The 7,911-nt window shown below is 47.5% G+C and overlaps 1 protein-coding gene across 1 annotated transcript in view; it reads left to right on the top strand.

Annotated features, from left to right (window-relative positions):
• Window positions 1-7,911, top strand: part of myo1d (myosin 1D) — a 125,967-nt gene that overhangs the window by 65,737 nt on the left and 52,319 nt on the right. The window lies entirely within an intron of this gene.

The raw sequence follows: 7,911 nt of genomic DNA, 5'->3' as shown, positions 1-7,911 counted from the left end.
GCTCTCCGATATTTGAGCTCAGCGCCATACTCCTTTTTCTCTCTACCTGCTCCGCATAGTGACTCAGGATCTCTTATTCTGCTCTCGCGCTCGCGACTGACTCAGGGCTCTCCTATCTCGTCCGCTCGATGAGCTTCAGGGCACACAGGCTCTCTGTGTCTCTTTCTGCCTCGTTGGACCGGTTCTATCTTCTCGCTCGATGTACTTCAGATCTGCTTGGGTGATGTGTCTTCTCACGCGTGCGTATGGGGACTCAGGCTCTCTATTCTCTCTGAACTCCTCGCGCTCTTTACAGGGTGATGGTCAGGCACTTCAGGCTCTCTATTCTCTCTCTGCTCTGATGCTCAGGATCTCTCTCTCTTTCCGGTTCTCGGATGTGCTAGGTATCTCATTCTCTCCTCCGTACTACGGATGACTCAGGCTCTCTATTCTCTCTCCCGCTCGGGTGACTCAGGCACCTCCGGCTCTGCTAATTCCTCTTGGCTGTCTTCGTGATTACTTTCTCAGGCTCTCTTCCTTATTCTCTCTCCGCTCTCGGCTCTCTGATCTGCTTCTGGTGCGGACTCGTCAAGTGCTCTCTATTCTCTCTCTGCTCGATACTCAGGCCTCTCGTATTCTCTCTCCGCTCGGTGACTCAGGCACTCAGGCTCTCTATTCTCTCTCTCGCTCGGTGACTCAGGCTCTCTATCTCTCTCGCTCGGTGGCTCGCACTCAGGCTCTCTATTTCTCTCTCTGCTCGATGACTCAGGCTCTCTATTCTCTCTCGTCGTGGGTGATCAGCACTCAGGCTCTTATTCTCTCTTGCTCGTGACTCAGGCTCTCTATTCTCTCTCCGCTCGGTGACTCAGGCACTCAGGCTCTCTATTCTCTCTCTGCTCGATGACTCAGGCTCCTCTATTCTCTCTCCGTCGTGATCAGGCATCAGGCTCTCTTTTCTGCTCCCCTCGGTGACTCAGGCACTCAGGCTCTTATTCTCTCTCTATTCTCTCTGCTCGATGACTCAGGCTCTCTATTCTCTCTCCGCTCGGTGACTCAGGCACTCAGGCTCTCTATTCTCTCCTCTGCTCGATCACTCAGGCTCTCTATTCTCTCTCTTTCTCTCTCTGCTCGTGGTATGACTCAGGCTCTCTATTTCTCTCTCCGCTCGGTGACTCAGGCACTCAGGCTCTCTTTCTCTCTCTGCTCCATCACTCTCAGGCTCTCTATTCTCTCTCTATTCTCTCTCTGCTGGATGACTCAGGCTCTCTTTCTCTCTCCGCTCGGTGACTCAGGCATGCAGCCTCTATTCTCTCTCTGCTCGATCACTCAGGCTCTCTATTCTCTCTCTGCTCGATCACTCAGGCTCTCTATTCTCTCTCTGCTCGATCACTCAGGCTCTCTATTCTCTCTCTGCTCCATCACTCAGGCTCTCTATTCTTTCTCTGCTCGATCACTCAGGCTCTCTATTCTCTCTCTGCTCGATCACTCAGGCTCTCTATCTCTCTCTGTCGATCACTCGGTCTCTATTCTCTCTCTGCTCGATCACTTAGGCTCTCTATTCTCTCGCTGCTCGATCACTCAGCTCTGCTCGATCACTCAGGCTCTCTATTCTCTCTCTGCTCGATCACTCAGGCTCTTCTATTCTCTCTCTGCTCGATCACTCAGGCTCTCTATTCTCTCTCTGCTCGATCACTCAGGCTCTCTATTCTCCCTCTGCTCGATCACTCAGCTCTCTATTCTCTCTCCGCTGATATGACTCAGGCACACTCTCTCTCTCTCTGTGTGAGATAATATGTTACATAGGGGTTGATATTATTTTTGATGACTACTCCTTCCTCTGTCCTCCATGCATACAACATATGTAAGGTTCCTCAGTCAAGTATTGAATTCAATCACAGATTCAACTACAAAGACCTGGGAGCTTTTCAAAGCCTCATGAGGAGGGCAGTGATTGGTAGATAGGGTAACATAACAATCAGACATTGAATATCTCTTTAAGCATAGTTATGCTGTGGATGATGTATTAACCACCCAGCACCACAAAGATACAGGAGAGGGAGGGAATTCACTTTCGCAGGACAATACCTCCAACAAAGGCCTCTCCAGTCTATCTTACGAACGCAGAAGCCTGATCTGAGTTTGTAGCAGGTGCATTGACTCTCCTAAGCAGATCATGTGAAGTTCCCTGTCAGCTGGGCTCCGTTATTGAATTTATCTCACTCAGGCTCTCTATTCTCTCTCTGCTCGATCACTCAGGCTCTCTATTCTCTCTCTGCTCGATCACTCAGGCTCTCTATTCTCCCTCTGCTCGATCACTCAGGCTCTCTATTCTCCCTCTGCTCGATCACTCAGGCTCTCTATTCTCTCTCCGCTCGATCACTCAGGTACTCTATTCTCTCTCTGCTCGATCACTCAGGCTCTCTATTCTCTCTCCGCTTGATATGACTCAGGCACACTCTCTCTCTCTCTCTGTGTGAGATAATATGTTACATAGGGGTTGATATTATTTTTGAATGACTACTCCTTCCTCTGTCCTCCATGCATACAACATATGTAAGGTTCCTCAGTCAAGTATTGAATTCAATCACAGATTCAACTACAAAGACCTGGGAGCTTTTCGAAAGCCTCATGAAGGAGGGCAGTGATTGGTAGATGGGTAACAATAACAAATCAGACATTGAATATCTCTTTAAGCATAGTTATGCTGTGGATGATGTATTAAACCACCCAGACACAACAAAGATACAGGAGAGGGAGAGGAATTCACCTTTCAGCAGGACAATAACCTCCAACAAAAGGCCAAATCTACACTAGTTGCTTACTAAGAAGACAGTGAATGTTCCTGAGTGGCCAAGTTACAGTTTTGAATTAAATCTGCTTGAAAATCTATGGCAAGACTTGAAAATGGCTGTTTAGCTATGATCCCCAACACTTTGACAGAGCTTGAAGAAATTTGAAAATAATAATGGTAAAATATTTCACAATCCAGTTGTGCAAAGCTTAGAGACTCACCCAAGAAGACTCCCAGCTTTAATCGCTGCCAAAGCTGTTCCTAATATGTATTGACTCAGAGGGTTAAACACTTATCTAATCAAGGTATATTAGTGTTTGATTTTTCAATACAAAAAAAACAATATGAGAGTATTTTGTGTAGATTGTTGATAAAAATGACAATTAAATCCATTTTAATCCCACTTTGTAACACAATAAAAATGTAAAAAAATCCAAGGGGGGTGAATACTTATGAAACCCACTGTATAATGCTACTCCCACCATGCCACAGGGCTGTCTAGGGCGTCCTCTCCCTGTCACCAGACACACTAGCTACTCTACAGTAGCACACCAATATACCACTGACGCAGTCACACACATCAACACACAGATGTACAAACATGGATGGATGGATGGATGTGTATATAGACACACGCAAACAGGTACGCGCACACACACATACAGTCAGGTATACACACACAGGCTCATTACAGAGTTTGCAGAGGACTGCGGCAGACCTCTGCATTTCCTGTCACGCTACGTTTCTCTCCTCACTGCACTCCACCACTGGCCTACATACAGCCATCCACATGAGTTCCTGCTCTCATCCTTTAAGCCATAAATATGTAACTATGGGGATAGCTAGAGCTGCTGGGCTGGACAGGCATGCAGCACTGAGGATGGTTGGCACACTGTAGCATACAAAGCTTGTGATTGTGGATAGTGTCTTGATATCTTCACGCTGTTGTACTGATTTAGTATTAGCAAGAACATAGTGAAGTGCAATGAACTCACTACTGTCGCACAGTGACTTTTAGCCGAGATTCCATAACAGTACACCACGCGCAACGGTTACTTACACTGACATTCCCTGCATAGTGCCGGGACACGGAAATCCTCTGCTCAAAACTCCCAAAACTCTTGTCCTGTCGGCGAGACGCTCAGAATGAGACAGATAAAGAACAGAGAAAGAGGGAGAAAGAGAGAAAATTGAGTAACACAAACCGGGGAACGGACTGTAACCTAAAGCTCCCATGCAGAGGAGATAAAAAGATGGGCAATTAACTCTAATATCAAGATATCTGTTTTCAATGTGACTACGCTCAGTGTTCTACTGGAAAGTTGCCTCCCCAGACTATAACCAATAGTGTATACATTAAGAGGCAACAGACAGCAGCGTCCCAATATAACACTATACCATAGAAGAGAACAGAAGCAGCATCCCCAATATAACATGTTGTATACCATTAGAGAGAACAGAAGCAGCTTCCCTACGATTATAACATATACCATTAGAGAGAAGCAGCACCCCAGATATAACATAACCATTAGAGGGAACAGAAAGGCAGCTTGCCCAATATAACATATACCTTAGAGAGGAACAGAAGAGAGATAAAACCATAGTGTATAACCATTAGAGAGGAACAGAAGCAGCTTCCTAGATATAACATATACCATAGAGAGGAGCAGCATCCCCAGACTAACATATACCATTAGAGAGGAAACCAGAAGCAGCTTCCCCAGATATAACATAGGTATACCATTAGAGAGAAACAGAAGGCAGCTCCCTAGATATAACATATACCATTTAGAAGGGAAGCAGCATCCCCAGATAAACATATACCATTAGAGAGGAAACAGGAAGCAGCTTCCCCAGATATAACATATACCATTAGAGAGCAAGCCAGAAGACAGCATCCCCAGACTATAACATATGTATACCATTAGAGAGAACAGAAGCAGCCTTCCCTAGATTATAAACAATATACCATAGAGAGGAAGCAGCATCGCCAGATATAACAGCTATACCATTAGAGAGGAAACAGAAGCAGGCTTCGCCAAGTCATAACATAGTGTATACCATTTAAGAGGAACAGAAGCAGCGTCCCAATATAACATATACCATTAGAGAGGAAGCAGCATCCCCAGATATAACATATACCATTAGAGAGAACAAAGCAGCTTCCCCCAGAATAACATAGTGTATACATTAGAGAGGAACAGAAGCAGCCTTCCCCAGATACTAACATAGTGTTATACCATTAGAGAGGAACCAGAAGCAGCATCCCCAGAATAAACATATACCATTTAGAGGAGGGAAGCAGCATCCCCAGATAAACAATATACATTAGAGAGGACAGAAGCAGCTCCCCAGATATAACCATAGTGTATACCATTAGAGAGAACAAAGCAGCTTCCCCAATATAACAATACATAGAGAGAAAGCCAGCATCCCCAATTATAACATAGTGTATACCATCAGAGAGGAACAGAAGCAGGCATCCCCAGATATAACATACACCATTAGAGAGGAAGCAGCATCCCAGACATATAACATACACATTAGAAGAAAGCAGCATCCCCAGATATAACATATACCATAGAGAGGAAGCCAGCATCCCCCAGAAATATAACATATACCATTAGAGAGAAGCACCATCCCCAGATATACATACACCATATAGTAGAAAAGCAGCATCCCCAATATAACATATACATTAGAGAGGAAGCCAGCATCCCCAGATATAAAACATATACCATTAGAGAGCAGAAGCAGCACTCCCCAGATATAACATTATACCATTAGAGCAGGAAGCAGCATCCCCAGATATATAGGATATACCATTAGAGAGGAAGAAGCAGCTCCCTAGATATAACATAGTGACATACTTAGAGAGGACAGAAGACAGCATCCCCGATAATACACATTACTTACCATTGAGAAGGGAACGAAGCAGCATCCCAGATATAACATATACCATAGAGAGAACAGAAGCAAGCATCCCCAGATATAACATATTCCATTAGAGAGAACGAAACAGCCCAGATGAAGGAATTGCCGAATAGAGCACTGGCAAATATTGGAGGTATTGCAGTGTGCAGGACATGTGAGGCATAGGCGTGGTCCGCGACTCATGGATGTTTATCCAGTGGAGGAACATGAGGCTGTTGTGAGTCGTGCTGCAGGAAACTCATGTAGGATGGCTGTATGTAGCGCCAGTGGGCCGCAGGAAATCTCATGTCATGCTGTATGTAGGCCAGTGGTGCCGCAGGAACTCATGTGGATGCTGTATGTAGGCCAGTGGCTGCCAGAAACTCATGTGGATGGCTGTTAGTAGGCCAGTGGTGCTGCAGAACTCATTGTGATGCTGTATGTAGCCAGGTGTGCCGCAGAGAACTCATGTGGGATGGCTGTATGTAGGCCAGTGGTGCCGCAGGAACTCATGTGGATGGCTGTATGTAGGCCAGTGGGCCGCAGGAACTCATGTGGATGATCTGATAGTAGGCCAGTGGCGTCGCAGGAACTCATGTGGATGGCTGTAATGTAGGCCAGGGCGCAGGAACTCATGTGGATGCTGTATGTAGGCCAGTGGTGCGCAGGAACTCATGTGGATGCTGTATGTAGGCCAGTGGTGCCAGGAACTCATGTGGATGCTGTATGTAGGCCAGTGGTGCCGCAGGAACTCATTTGTGACTGTATGTAGCCAGTGGTGCAGCAGAACTCATGTGGAGGTGTATGTAGGCCCAGTGGTGCTGCAGGAACTCATGTGATGGACTGTATGTAGGCCGAAAGGCTGGTGGCTGCAGGAACTCATGTGATGGTTATGTAGGCCAGTGGTGCTGCAGGAACTCATGTTGGATGGCTGTATGTAGGCCAGTGGTGCCGCAGGAACTCCATGGTGGATGGCTGTATGAAGGCCAGTGGTCTCTGCAGAACTCATGTGGATGGCTGTATGGCAGTAGGCCAGTGGTGCTTCGCAGGAACTCATGTGGATGGCTGTATGTAGCCAGTGTGCCGCAGGAACTCATGTGGATGGCTGTATGTAGGCCAGTGGTGCCGCAGGAACCATGTGGATGGCTGTATGTAGGCCAGTGGTGCTGCAGGAACTCATGTGGATGCTGTATGTAGGCAGTGCGGCGCAGGAACTCATGTGGATGGCTGTATGTAGGCCAGTGGTGCTGCAGGAACTCATGTGGATGGCTTGTATGTAGGCAGTGTCCTGCAGGAACTCATGTGGATGCGTGTATGTAGGCCATGGTGCGCAGGAACTCATGTGGATGGCTGTATGTAAGGCCAGTGGTGCTGCAGAACTCATGTGGATGGCTGTATGGTAGGCCAGTGGTGCTGCAGAACTCATGTGGATGGCTGTATGTAGGCCAGTGGTGCGCAGGAACTCAGGTGGATTGCTGTATGTAGGCCAGTGTGCTGCAGAACTCCATGTGGATGGCTGTATGTAGGCCAGTGGTGCCGCAGGAACTCATGTGGATGGCTTATGTAAGCCAGTGGTGCTGCAGGAACTCATGTGGATGGCTGTATGTAGGCCAGTGGTGGCAGGAACCTCATGTGGATGGCTGTATGTAGGCCAGCTGGTGCGCAGGAACTCATGTGAGGAGCTGTATGTAGGGCCAGTGGTGCGCAGGAACTCATGTGGATGCTGTATGTGGCCGAGTGTGGTCGCTCAGGAACTCATGTGGATGGCTGTATGGTGCCAGTGTGCCGCAGGAACTCATGTGGATGGCTGTATGTAGGCCATGGTGCCCTGCAGAACTCATGTGGATGGCTGTATGGTAGGCCAGTGTGCCGCAGGAACTCATGTGGATGGCTGTAATGTAGGCCCAGTGGTGCCGCAGGAACTTCATGTGGATGGCTGTATGTAGGCCAGTGGCTGCTGCAGGAACTTCATGTGGATGGCTTATGTAGCAGTGATTACGTTGCTGCAGGAACTCATGTGGATGGCTGTATGTAGGCCAGTGGTGCTCGCAGGGAACTCATGTGGATGGCTGTATGTAGCGCCAAGTGGGTGCTGCAGGAACTCATGTGGATGGCTGTATGTAGGCCAGTGGCTGCTGCAGGAAACTCATGTGATGGCTGTATTAGGCCAGTGGTGCTGCAGGAACTCAATGTTGGATGGCTGTATGTAGGCAACAGTGGTGCCTGCA

This window comes from Salvelinus sp. IW2-2015, linkage group LG18, assembly GCF_002910315.2.
Source record: "Salvelinus sp. IW2-2015 linkage group LG18, ASM291031v2, whole genome shotgun sequence".
NCBI lineage: Eukaryota > Metazoa > Chordata > Actinopteri > Salmoniformes > Salmonidae > Salvelinus > Salvelinus sp. IW2-2015.
Note: the sequence above shows the minus strand (reverse complement) of the source record. Positions and strands in the feature narration are given on the sequence as shown.